A 14401-nucleotide genomic window follows, 5' to 3' on the forward strand; every position below is an offset into this window, starting at 1 on the left:
CCTGCTTCATGTGTGTGTGTCGACGGACAGCGCAAGGCAGGCGGACGCGAGCAGCGGGATAACAGAACAGGGCAGGCGGGAGGGAGCGCGGTGTGACGTCAGCACATCACATCCCGAGCCGGCCAGAGGGGTACAGGTGGGCTGGCTGTACGGCAAGCCACCCATACAAGTGCCTGGACCTGGTGGGTGCTCAGGCCCGGGAGCACCCACTGAATCGGGGCCCTTGCATCCACTCACTGGTCATCTCCAGATTGGACTACTGTAATCTCATATTTGGCCTCCCTGTCAAATGCCTCTCTTCACTTCAATCTATTCTCAATGCTGCTGCCAGTCTCATCTTCCTCACCAAACATACTACAACCACCTCCCCTCTCTTGCAGGGCCTTTACTGGCTACCATTCTCATTCAGAATCTAATTCAAGCTTCTCACACTCACATAGAAAGCCCTCACTCACTCTTCTCCCTCTTACATCTCTGACCTTATCTCTTCTTTACAATCCCACCCATCCTCTTTGCTCTGCTAATGCATGCCGCCTCTCCTGCCAACTGATTACCTCCTCCCACTCATACCTACAAGATTTTGCATGTGCCGCTCCTTTTCTCTGGAATTCTCTACCTTTCCTCATCCTACTCTCCACAAAACTTCCAACGGACTCTCAAGACCCACTTCTTCACCCAACCAAGCCAATTCTCCTCCTAAACCTCGACTACCCCTTCTGTGTCACCCCGGTCTGTCAGCCCTTCACCTTTTAGATGGTAATCTTGCAAAGAGCAGGGCCTTCTACCCTCATGTGCCTTTCCTTCTTTTACTTACACTATCTTATACTCCATACTTCCTTTGATGGCACCTAACCCCTGGTTTTCCGTACTTGTCCTATATTGTCTTGAACTGTAAGTGCTGTTTTCTTGTTTTGCTCATTTGTTTATGTATCCCTATTGGCACCATGTAAATAAATGATGATGATGATGATAATAATAATAATAAGAATTTACTCACCGGTAATTCTATTTCTCGTAGTCCGTAGTGGATGCTGGGAACTCCGTAAGGACCATGGGGAATAGCGGCTCCGCAGGAGTCTGGGCACAACTAAAAGAAAGCTTTTAGACTACCTGGTGTGCACTGGCTCCTCCCACTATGACCCTCCTCCAAGCCTCAGTTAGGATACTGTGCCCGGAAGAGCTGACACAATAAGGAAGGATTTTGAATCCCGGGTAAGACTCATACCAGCCACACCAATCACACCGTATAACTCGTGATACCATATCCAGTTAACAGTATGAAATTTAACTGAGCCTCTCAACAGATGGCTCATAACAATAACCCTTTTGTGAACAACAACTATGTACAAGTATTGCAGACAATCCGCACTTGGGACGGGCGCCCAGCATCCACTACGGACTACGAGAAATAGAATTACCGGTGAGTAAATTCTTATTTTCTCTGACGTCCTAGTGGATGCTGGGAACTCCGTAAGGACCATGGGGATTATACCAAAGCTCCCAAACGGGCGGGAGAGTGCGGATGACTCTGCAGCACCGAATGAGAGAACTCAAGGTCCTCTCAGCCAGGGTATCAAATTTGTAGAATTTTGCAAACGTGTTTGCCCCTGACCAAGTAGCAGCTCGGCAAAGTTGTAAAGCCGAGACCCCTCGGGCAGCCGCCCAAGATGAGCCCACCTTCCTTGTAGAATGGGCTTTTACTGATTTAGGATGCGGCAGTCCAGCCGCAGAATGCGCCAGCTGAATTGTGCTACAAATCCAGCGAGCAATAGTCTGCTTAGAAGCAGGAGCACCCAGTTTGTTGGGTGCATACAGGATAAATAGCGAGTCAGTTTTCCTGACTCCAGCCGTCCTGGAAACATAAATTTTCAAGGCCCTGACTACGTCCAGTAACTTGGAATCCTCCAAGTCGCTAGTAGCCGCAGGCACTACAATAGGTTGGTTCAAGTGAAAAGCAGATACCACCTTAGGGAGAAACTGGGGACGAGTCCTCAATTCTGCCCTATCCATATGGAAAATCAGATAAGGACTTTTAAATGACAAAGCCGCCAATTCTGATACACGCCTGGCCGAAGCCAAGGCCAATAACATGACCACTTTCCACGTGAGATATTTTAGATCCACAGTCTTTAGTGGCTCAAACCAATGTGATTTTAGGAAATTCAACACCACGTTGAGATCCCAGGGTGCCACTGGAGACACAAAGGGGGGCTGAATATGCAGCACTCCTTTTACAAATGTCTCAACTTCAGGTAGTGAAGCTAGTTCTTTTTGGAAGAAAATCGACAGAGCCGATATCTGTACCTTAATGGAGCCTAATTTTAGGCCCATAGTCACTCCTGCCTGTAGGAAGTGCAGAAATCGACCCAGCTGAAATTCATCTGTTGGGGCCTTATTGGCCTCATACCAAGCAACATATTTCCGCCATATGCGGTGATAATGTTTTACCGTTACATCTTTCCTGGCTTTAATCAGCGTAGGAATGACATCCTCCGGAATGCCCTTTTCCTTTAGGATCCGGCGTTCAACCGCCATGCCGTCAAACGCAGCCGCGGTAAGTCTTGGAACAGACAGGGCCCCTGCTGCAGCAGGTCCTGTCTGAGCGGCAGAGGCCATGGGTCCTCTGAGATCATCTCTTGAAGTTCCGGGTACCAAGCTCTTCATGGCCAATCCGGAACCACGAGTATTGTCCTTACTCCTCGTTTTCTTATTATTCTCAATACCTTTGGTATGAGAGGCAGAGGAGGGAACACATAAACTGACTGGTACACCCACGGTGTCAATAGAGCGTCCACCGCTATCGCCTGAGGGTCCCTTGACCTGGCGCAATATCTCTCCAGTTTTTTGTTTAGGCGGGACGCCATCATGTCCACCTGTGGCCGTTCCCAACGATTTACAATCAGTGTGAAGACTTCTGAATGAAGTCCCCACTCTCCCGGGTGGAGGTCGTGCCTGCTGAGGAAGTCTGCTTCCCAGTTGTCCACTCCCGGAATGAACACTGCTGACAGTGCTAGCACGTGATTTTCCGCCCATCGGAAAATCCTTGTGGCTTCTGCCATTGCTGTCCTGCTTCTTGTGCCGCCCTGTCGGTTTACATGGGCGACCGCCGTGATGTTGTCTGACTGGATCAGTACCGGCTGGTGTAGAAGCAGGGGTTTTGCCTGACTTAGGGCATTGTAAATGGCCCTTAGTTCTAGAATATTTATGTGTAAGGAAGTCTCCTGACTCGACCATAGTCCTTGGAAGTTTCTTCCCTGTGTGACTGCCCCCCAGCCTCGAAGGCTGGCATCCGTGGTCACCAGGACCCAGTCCTGTATGCCGAATCTGCGGCCCTCTAGGAGATGAGCACTCTGCAGCCACCACAGCAGAGACACCCTGGTTCTTGGAGACAGGGTTATTAGCCGATGCATCTGAAGATGCGATACGGACCATTGGTCCAACAGGTCCCACTGAAAGATTCTGGCATGGAACCTGCCGAAAGGAATTGCTTCGTAAGAAGCGACCATCTTTCCCAGGACTCGCGTGCAGTGATGCACCGACACCTGTTTTGGTTTCAGGAGGTCTCTGACTAGAGATGACAGCTCCTTGGCTTTCTCCTCCGGGAGAAACACTTTTTTCTGGACTGTGTCCAAAATCATTCCCAGGAACAGTAGACGTGTCGTCGGAACCAGCTGTGACTTTGGAATATTCAGAATCCAACCGTGCTGGTGTAGCACCTCCTGAGATAGTGCTACTCCTACCAACAACTGCTCCCTGGATCTCGCCTTTATTAGGAGATCGTCCAAGTACGGGATAATTAAAACTCCCTTTTTTCGAAGGAGTATCATCATTTCCGCCATTACCTTGGTAAACACCCTCGGTGCCGTGGACAGTCCAAACGGCAGCGTCTGGAATTGGTAATGGCAATTTTGTACCGCCAATCTGAGGTACTCCTGGTGAGGATGATAAAATAAGAATTTACTTACCGATAATTCTATTTCTCATAGTCCGTAGTGGATGCTGGGGACTCCGTAAGGACCATGGGGAATAGCGGCTCCGCAGGAGACTGGGCACATCTAAAGAAAGCTTTAGGACTATCTGGTGTGCACTGGCTCCTCCCCCCATGACCCTCCTCCAAGCCTCAGTTAGGATACTGTGCCCGGACGAGCGTACACAATAAGGAAGGATTTTGAATCCCGGGTAAGACTCATACCAGCTACACCAATCACACCGTATAACCTGTGATCTAAACCCAGTTAACGGCATGATAACAGAGGAGCCTCTGAAAGATGGCTCACAACAATAATAACCCGATTTTTGTAACAATAACTATGTACAAGTATTGCAGACAATCCGCACTTGGGATGGGCGCCCAGCATCCACTACGGACTATGAGAAATAGAATTATCGGTAAGTAAATTCTTATTTTCTCTAACGTCCTAAGTGGATGCTGGGGACTCCGTAAGGACCATGGGGATTATACCAAAGCTCCCAAACGGGCGGGAGAGTGCGGATGACTCTGCAGCACCAATGAGAGAACTCCAGGTCCTCCTCAGCCAGGATATCAATTTTGCAGAATTTTACAAACATATTTGCTCCTGACCAAGTAGCTGCTCGGCAAAGTTGTAAAGCCGAGACCCCTCGGGCAGCCGCCCAAGATGAGCCCACCTTCCTTGTGGAGTGGGCATTTACAGATTTTTGGCTGTGGCAGGCCTGCCACAGAATGTGCAAGCTGAATTGTACTACAAATCCAACGAGCAATAGTCTGCTTAGAAGCAGGAGCACCCAGCTTGTTGGGTGCATACAGGATAAACAGCGAGTCAGATTTCCTGACTCCAGCCCTCCTGGAACATATATTTTCAGGGCCCTGACAACGTCTAGCAACTTGGAGTCCTCCAAGTCCCTAGTAGCCGCAGGCACCACAAATAGGTTGGTTCAGGTGAAACGCTGAAACCACCTTAGGGAGAAACTGAGGACGAGTCCTCAATTCCGCCCTGTCCGAATGGAACATCAGATAAGGGCTTTTTCAGGATAAAGCCGCCAATTCTGACACGCGCCTGGCCCAGGCCAGGGCCAACAGCATGACCACTTTCCATGTGAGATATTTTAACTCCACAGATTTAAGTGGTTCAAACCAATGTGACTTTTGGAACCCAAAACTACATTGAGATCCCAAAGTGCCACTGGAGGCACAAAAGGAGGCTGTATATGCAGTACCCCTTTTACAAACGTCTGAACTTCAGGGACTGAAGCTAGTTCTTTTTGGAAGAAAATTGACAGGGCCGAAATTTGAACCTTAATGGACCCCAATTTCAGGCCCATAGACACTCCTGTTTGCAGGAAATGTAGGAATCGACCCAGTTGAATTTCTACCGTCGGGCCTTACTGGCCTCGCACCACGCAACATATTTTCGCCAATTGCGGTGATAATGTTTTTGCGGTTACATCCTTCCTGGCTTTGATCAGGATAGGGATGACTTCATCCGGAATGCCTTTTTTCCTTCAAGATCCGGCGTTCAACCGCCATGCCGTCAAACGCAGCCGCGGTAAGTCTTGGAACAGACAGGGTCCTTGCTGGAGCAGGTCCCTTCTTAGAGGTAGAGGCCACGGATCCTCCGTGAGCATCTCTTGAAGTTCCGGTTACCAAATCCTTCTTGGCCAATCCGGAGCCACGAATATAGTGCTTACTCCTCTCCATCTTATCAATCTCAGTACCTTGGGTATGAGAGGCAGAGGAGGGAACACATACCCTGACTGGTACACCCACGGTGTTACCAGAGCGTCTACAGCTATTGCCTGAGGGTCCCTGGACCTGGCGCAATACCTGTCGAGTTTTTCCCAACGGTTTATAATCATGTGGAAGACTTCTGGGTGAAGTCCCCACTCTCCCGGGTGGAGGTCGTGCTGAGGAAGTCTGCTTCCCAGTTGTCCACTCCCGGAATGAATACTGCTGACAGTGCTATCACATGATTTTCCGCCCAGCGAAAAATCCTTGCAGCTTCTGCCATTGCCCTCCTGCTTCTTGTGCCACCCTGTCTGTTTACGTGGGTGACTGCCGTGATGTTGTCCGACTGGATCAACACCGGCTGACCTTGAAGCAGAGGTCTTGCTAAGCTTAGAGCATTGTAAATGTCCCTTAGCTTCAGGATATTTATGTGAAGTGATGTCTCTAGGCTTGACCATAAGTCCTGGATATTCCTTCCCTGTGTGACTGCTCCCCAGCCTCGCAGGCTGGCATCCGTGGTTACCAGGACCCAGTCCTGAATGCCGAATCTGCGGCCCTCTAGAAGATGAGCACTCTGCAACCACCACAGGAGGGACACCCTTGTCCTTGGTGACAGGGTTATCCGCTGATGCATCTGAAGATGCGACCCGGACCATTTGTCCAGCAGGTCCCACTGGAAAGTTCTTGCGTGGAATCTGCCGAATGGGATTGCTTCGTAGGAAGCCACCATTTTACCCAGAACCCTTGTGCATTGATGCACTGAGACTTGGCTCGGTTTTAGGAGGTTCCTGACTAGCTCGGATAACTCCCTGGCTTTCTCCTCCGGGAGAAACACCTTTTTCTGGACTGTGTCCAGGATCATCCCTAGGAACAGAAGACAAGTCGTCGGAACCAGCTGCGATTTTGGAATATTGAGAATCCAACCGTGCTGCAGCAACACTACCTGAGATAGTGCTACACCGACCTCCAACTGTTCCCTGGATCTTACCCTTATCAGGGAATTGTCCAAGTAAGGGATAACTAAAATTCCCTTCCTTTGAAGGAATATCATCATTTCGGCCATTACCTTGGTAAAGACCCGGGGTGCCGTGGACCATCCATACGGCAGCGTCTGAACTGATAGTGACAGTTCTGTACCATAAACCTGAGGTACCCTTGGTGAGAAGGGTAAATTTTGACATGAAGGTAAGCATCCTTGATGTCCCGAGACATCATGTAGTCCCCTTCTTCCAGGTTCGCAATCACTGCTCTGAGTGACTCAATCTTGAATTTGAACCTCTGTATGTAAGTGTTCAAAGATTTTAGATTTAGAATCGGTCTCACCGAGCCGTCCGGCTTCGGTACCACAACAGTGTGGAATAATACCCCGTTCCCTGTTGCAGGAGGGGTATCTTGATTACCCCTCCTCGTAAAGAGGTTGACACTCTGAATTTTTTACATTACAAAAGTTCCCACCACAAACCATGGTTAAACAATATTCCATTTGGACAATTAAGACGTATTAAACGTAATTGCAGCAGTTTAACAGATTATCATTCACAAGCAGATGAGTTATCAACTGCATTTAAGAACCGAGGATATCCTGAATCCCTGATTAAATCAGCCAGAGATAGGGCAGACTCTATAGACAGGAAGGATTTATTGGTACATAAAGCACATCACTGCAAGTTTGATTCAGATCAACCACACTTTTTAACACAATTTAATAGCTCTTCATACAAGGTCAAGAATATCATTAATAATAATTATACTATACTTTTGACAGATCAGATTTTAAAAACAGAGTTGAAAGATAAACCGTCTGTTATTTTCAAAAAGTCTAACAATCTACAACATCTTCTTGCACCTAGTCTTTTTATAGACAAAAGAAAAACAGAGGCGAATATCAACTCCTCTAATATGGCTCAATGGCTCCCCAAAATTGTAGGATGTTTCAGATGTGGAGCCAAGCAATGTATCACCTGCTCATATATTTTAAACAATGTTAAAGTTTTCAATACTCCTAACTCCCTTAAGGTAGAGATCCGCTCACATATCAATTGTAACAGTTCTTTTGTGATATATCTATTGAGCTGCAATTGTGGTCTTATCTATGTGGGTAGGACGACACGAAAATTAAGAACTAGGTTTCTTGAACACAGACGCAATATTCAAAAAGGTTTTGTGTTCCATAGCGTCTCTAGACATTTTTCAGACAAACACCAAAAAAATCCAGAAGATATAAAATTAATTGGTATTGAGACAATACCACCGACAGCACGCGAAGGAGATAGATATAGAAAGTTATGCCTGAGGGAGAACTACTGGATCCACAAGTTGAGGACCCTAATGCCGGAGGGCCTTAATGAATGCATTGAATTCGACCTAGGATGAGAAAAGTCAATATTTATTAATCAAAAAAATCATGCTATAGATGTTTCGGGTACCCAGTTTCTTTCTGCTTTAAACCCTTTACACAATCTCTATTAATGAAGGTCATAGATGGGTACTATATTTTGATATTTTCTCTAAGTTTTTTTTGTGAAATTTTAAGATTACCCATAATGAATAGTCTTCTTGCAGCTATGGTGTGTTGTAGTGAGGTCAGTGGCACGTCGGGTTGAGACACTATTTGGTGCCTCAGTTGGACGTGGGATACGAACTCATGGCAGTCACCAGTGCGCAGTCAATAGAGAATAAATTTATTTTATTCCTCACGTTTATACACGAGCGACATAAGGACTCATGACGTTATGAGCTAACAAGAATATAGGTTACTCATGACCTTCATCCTGACGTTTGTTTTACTTTGACCACTTTTTGTGTCTCTCTTTCTTCTTTTTTCCTATATTTATTTTATTTTAGCTATGGAGATAATATTAAATATCAAGTTCTACATGTACTTCCGAGTGTCTGTCAGCTTACAAATACAGGTCTGAATCTCTTCCACACACAGCAGGGCCAGTGGCACACTGAGTTAGATCACTGAATAGCATCCCTCCACAGACCCCAGTTCGAATCCATGATGGTCAGATAGATACAGTTTAATCATTTATTCATTTATTCTTTATTTTTTTTATTTTATTTATTTTTACTCTTGATTTATTATTATTATTTTTGAAACTATGTTTCATCGTCTGCTTTATTTTATTCTATCCTATTCTATTAGATAATATATGTCCTCTGCTCAGAACTATAGTAGATTGTCAACATCAAATAAGTAAACTATGTTTAAATGTCATCACAGGTGACGGCTAATTAGCTCCTGCTTCTCATTGTAGTAATTGTCCATTAGAAAACCTTCTGCACAACATTGCAATCCCTATGCAGAGGTTTAATCTGTGGATTTATATTGTTTCTGTTCACGGGTCAATTCTGCCATATGCTTCGATTGTTTTCTATAACAATGTGTTTTTTAAACTGTGTTATTTTGAGAGCGAACGTGTATGTAATGTGTTTCATAGGGCAGTTGCCTTAATTGTTAATCACTGACATCTGCATGTCATCAGTAGCTCAGGCTTTAAATACTGGTAAATGTGGAGGCAGGATCATACCTTTGAAAAAGTCACGTGATCGTGACGAAACGCGTCAGGACTCCGCCTCCAAACTAGCACACCTGGTCCAAGGTGTTACACTGCCGTGCAAACCCTCCTTGGTTTCCAATTTCAGCCTATTACCGGCTCGTCACCGTACAGGCTGCCGTCCATCTCACCACTGCAACTGGTGAGCATTACCGGACTTTGCTTCCATCCAGCCGCAAGCTTATACCATCTCCTCACCGCGACGAGTGACTACTGACAGGCTGTCTACTAGATATCGTCCCTCCGCTGTGCAACAATTTGGGCAAAGCAGGATTGTTTTGGCCGGGGACGCTCGGCCGAAATTTATACCAGCCCAATCGGAGAGGTACTATACACACACATCACCATCTGCCGGGTGACATATACGAGGTAACCATTTCTCTGGGACTGCACCGCATTGAGTTTCTTTTTTCTGAACTTTATATTGGACCTTTATTGCCATATACCATATACCAGTTATCACTACTCCATATACCTTTGAGACAGATACAGGTGTGCTTTTATTTTAAGTTTGTTTTATTAACCACATGTCATTTTTAATAAATTTAATACCTTTATAGTACACGTTTGCTCTTTTTGTACTTAACTACTGACACACAGCGCAGCCTCTCTTGTTGTTTCAGTATCTTGATTATCACCTGCTGGGAATACAGCTTGTGAATGGCTTCCAAAACTGTCTCCCTGTCAGAAGGAGACATCGGTAAAGCCGACTTTAGGAAACGGCGAGGGGGAGACGTCTCGAATTCTAATTTGTACCCCTGAGATATCCCTTGAAGGATCCAGGGGTCTACTTGCGAGTGAGCCCACTGCGCGCTGAAAATCATTGAGACGGGCCCCCCACCGTGCCTGATTCTGCTTGTAAAGCCCCAGCGTATACTGAGGGCTTGGCAGAGGCGGGAGAGGGTTTCTGTTCCTGGGAACTGGCTGATTTCTGCAGCCTTTTTCCTCTCCCTCTGTCACGGGGCAGAAATGAGGAACCTTTTGCCCGCTTATCCACGAAAAGACTGCGCCTGATAATACGGCGTCTTCTCATGTTGAGAGGCGACCTGGGGTACAAACGTGGATTTCCCAGCTGTTGCCGTGGCCACCAGGTCTGAAAGACCGACCCCAAATAACTCCTCCCCTTAATAAGGCAATAGTTCCAAATGCCGTTTGGAATACGCATCACCTGACCACTGACGTGTCCATAACCCTCTACTGGTAGAAATGGACAACGCACTTAGACTTGATGCCAGTCGGCAAATATTCCGCTGTGCATCACGCATATATAGAAATGCATCTTTCAAATGCTCTATAGGCAAAAATATACTGACCCTATCTAGGGTATCAATATTTTCAGTCAGGGAATCCGACCAAGCCACCACAGCACTGCACATCCAGGCTGAGGCGATTGCTGGTCGCAGTATAACACCAGTATGTGTGTAAATACATTTAGGATACCCTCCTGCTTTCTATCAGCAGGATCCTTAAGGGCGGCCATCTCAGGAGAGGATAGAGCCTTTACAAGCGTGTGAGCGCTTTATCCACCCTAGGGGGTGTTTCCCAACGCACCCTAACCTCTGGCGGGAAAGGATATACTGCCAATAACATTTTAGAAATTATCAGTTGGTATCGGGGGAAACCCACGCATCATCACACACCTCATTTAATTTCTCAGATTCAGGAAAACTACAGGTAGTTTTTCCTCACCGAACATAATACCCCTTTTTGGTGGTACTCGTATTATCAGAAATGTGTAAAAACATTTTTCATTGCCTCAATCATGTAACGTGTGGCCCTACTGGAAGTCACATTTGTCTCTTCACCGTCGACACTGGAGTCAGTATCCGTGTCGGCGTCTATATCTGCCATCTGAGGTAACGGGCGCTTTAGAGCCCCTGACGGCCTATGAGACGTCTGGACAGGCACAAGCTGAGTAGCCGGCTGTCTCATGTCAACCACTGTCTTTTATACAGAGCTGACACTGTCACGTAATTTCTTCCAACAGTTCATCCACTCAGGTGTCGACCCCCTAGGGGGTGACATCACTATTACAGGCAATCTGCTCCGTCTCCACATCATTTTTCTCCTCATACATGTCGACACAAAAGTACCGACATACAGCACACACACAGGGAATGCTCTGATAGAGGACAGGACCCCACTAGCCCTTTGGGGAGACAGAGGGAGAGTTTGCCAGCACACACCAGAGCGCTATATATATACAGGGATAACCTTATATAAGTGTTTTTCCCCTTATAGCTGCTGTATAGTTAATACTGCGCCTAATTTGTGCCCCCCTCTCTTTTTTAACCCTTTCTGTAGTGTAGTGACTGCAGGGGAGAGCCAGGGAGCTTCCCTCCAACGGAGCTGTGAGGGAAAATGGCGCCAGTGTGCTGAGGAGATAAGGCCGCCGATAAGGGGGCGGAGCCTATCTCCCGTTTTTTTATGTATTTTGGCAGGGGTTAAATGCATCCATATAGCCCAGGAGCTATATGTGATGCATTTTTTGCCATCCAAGGTGTTTATTATTGCGTCTCAGGGCGCCCCCCCCAGCGCCCTGCACCCTCAGTGACCGGAGTGTGAAGTGTGCTGAAAGCAATGGCGCACAGCTGCAGTGCTGTGCGCTACCTTGTTGAAGACAGGACGTCTTCTGACGCCGATTTTCCGGACCTCTTCTGCCTTCTGGCTCTGTAAGGGGGCCGGCGGCGCGGCTCTGGGACCCATCCAAGCTGGGCCTGTGATCGTCCCTCTGGAGCTAATGTCCAGTAGCCTAAGAAGCCCAATCCACTCTGCACGCAGGTGAGTTCGCTTCTTCTCCCCTTAGTCCCTCGATGCAGTGAGCCTGTTGCCAGCAGGTCTCACTGAAAATAAAAAACCTAAACTAAAACTTTCACTAAGAAGCTCAGGAGAGCCCCTAGTGTGCACCCTTCTTGTTCGGGCACAGAGATCTAACTGAGGCTTGGAGGAGGGTCATGGGGGGAGGAGCCAGTGCACACCAGATAGTCCTAAAGCTTTCTTTAGATGTGCCCAGTCTCCTGCGGAGCCGCTATTCCCCATGGTCCTTACGGAGTCCCCAGCATCCACTTAGGACGTTAGAGAAATGGGGACATGCAGGTAAGCATCCTTGATGTCCAGGGATACCATGTAATCCCCCTCGTCCAGGCTTGCAATAACCGCCCTGAGCGATTCCATCTTGAACTTGAACTTTTGTATGTATGTGTTCAAGGATTTCAAATTTAAAATGGGTCTCACCGAACCGTCCGGTTTCGGTACCACAAACAGTGTGGAATAGTAACCCCGTCCTTGTTGAAGTAGGGGCACCTTGACTATCACCTGCTGGGAATACAGCTTGTGAATTGCCTCTAGCACAGTCTCCCTGCCTGAGGGAGTTGTTGGCAAGGCAGATTTGAGGAAACGGCGGGGGGGAGATGCCTCGAATTCCAGTCTGTACCCCTGAGATACTACTTGCAAGATCCAGGGATCCACCTGTGAGCGAGCCCACTGATCGCTGAAATTTTTGAGGCGGCCCCCCACCGTACCTGGCTCCGCCTGTGGAGCCCCACCGTCATGCGGCGGACTTGGAAGAAGCGGGGGAGGACTTTTGCTCCTGGGAACCTGCTGTTTGTTGCAGCCTTTTTCCCTTACCTCTGCCTCTGGACAGAAAGGACCCGCCTTTTCCTCGCCTGTTTCTCTGGGTCCGAAAGGACTGTACTTGATAAAACTGCGCTTTTTTAGGCTGTGAGGAAACCTGGGGTAAAAATGCTGACTTCCCAGCTGTCGCTGTGGAAACTAGGTCCGAGAGACCATCCCCGAATAACTCCTCACCCTTATAAGGCAAAACTTCCATAAGCCTTTTGGAATCTGCATCCCGTCCACTGCCGAGTCCATAAGCCTCTCCTAGCAGAAATGGACAATGCACTTATTTTAGATGCCAGCCGGCAGATCTCCCTCTGTGCATCTCTCATGTATAAGACTGAGTCTTTTATATGCTCTATGGTTAGGAGAATAGTGTCCCTGTTTAGGGTGTCAATATTTTCTGACAGGGAATCTGACCATGCAGCGGCAGCACTGCACATCCATGCTGACGCAATAGCTGGTCTAACTATAATGCCTGAGTGTGTATATACAGACTTCAGGATCGCCTCCTGCTTTCTATCCGCAGGCTCCTTTAGGGCGGCCGTATCCGGAGACGGAAGTGCCACCTTTTTAGACAAACGTGTGAGTGCTTTATCCACCCTAGGAGGTGTTTCCCAACGTGCCCTATCCTCTGGCGGGAAAGGGAACGCCATCAGTAATTTTTTAGGGATTACCAATCTTTTATCGGGGAAAGCCCACGCTTCCTCACACACTTCATTTAATTCTTCAGATGGGGGAAAAACTACGGGTAGTTTTTTCTCCCCAAACATAATACCCTTTTTAGTGGTACCTGGGTTTATATCCGAAATGTGTAATACCTCCTTCATTGCCTCAATCATGCAACGAATGGCCCTAGTGGACATTAGATTTGACTCATCGTCGTCGACACTGGTATCAGTATCCGTGTCGACATCTGCGTCTGCCATCTGAGGTAGCGGGCGTTTTAGAGCCCCTGATGGCCTTTGAGACACCTGGACAGGCACGAGCTGAGAAGCCTCCACATAATTTTCCTCATCAAACATGTCGACACAGCCGTACCGACACACCGCACACACACCGGGAATGCTCTAACAGAGGACAGGACCCCACAGAAGCCCTTTGGGGAGACAGAGAGAGAGTATTCCAGCACACACCAGAGCGCTATATAATGCAGGGACTAACTGAATTATGTCCCCCCCCCCCTCCCAGCGCCCTGCACCCTCAGTGACCGGAGTGTGAAGTGTGTATGAGGAGCAGTGGCGCACAGCTGCAGTGCTGTGCGCTACCTTGGTGAAGACAGAAGTCTTCATGCCGCCGATTTTCCGGACTTCTTCTTGCTTCTGGCTCTGTAAGGGGGACGGCGGCGCGGCTCCGGGACCGAACACCAATGTCAGTTCCATGCGGTCGATCCCTCTGGAGCTAATGGTGTCCAGTAGCCTAAGAAGCCCAAGCTAGCTGCAAGCAGGTAGGTTCGCTTCTTCTCCCCTTAGTCCCTCGTTGCAGTGAGCCTGTTGCCAGCAGGTCTCACTGTAAAATAAAA

This window comes from Pseudophryne corroboree, chromosome 5, assembly GCF_028390025.1.
Source record: "Pseudophryne corroboree isolate aPseCor3 chromosome 5, aPseCor3.hap2, whole genome shotgun sequence".
Taxonomy (NCBI): domain Eukaryota; kingdom Metazoa; phylum Chordata; class Amphibia; order Anura; family Myobatrachidae; genus Pseudophryne; species Pseudophryne corroboree.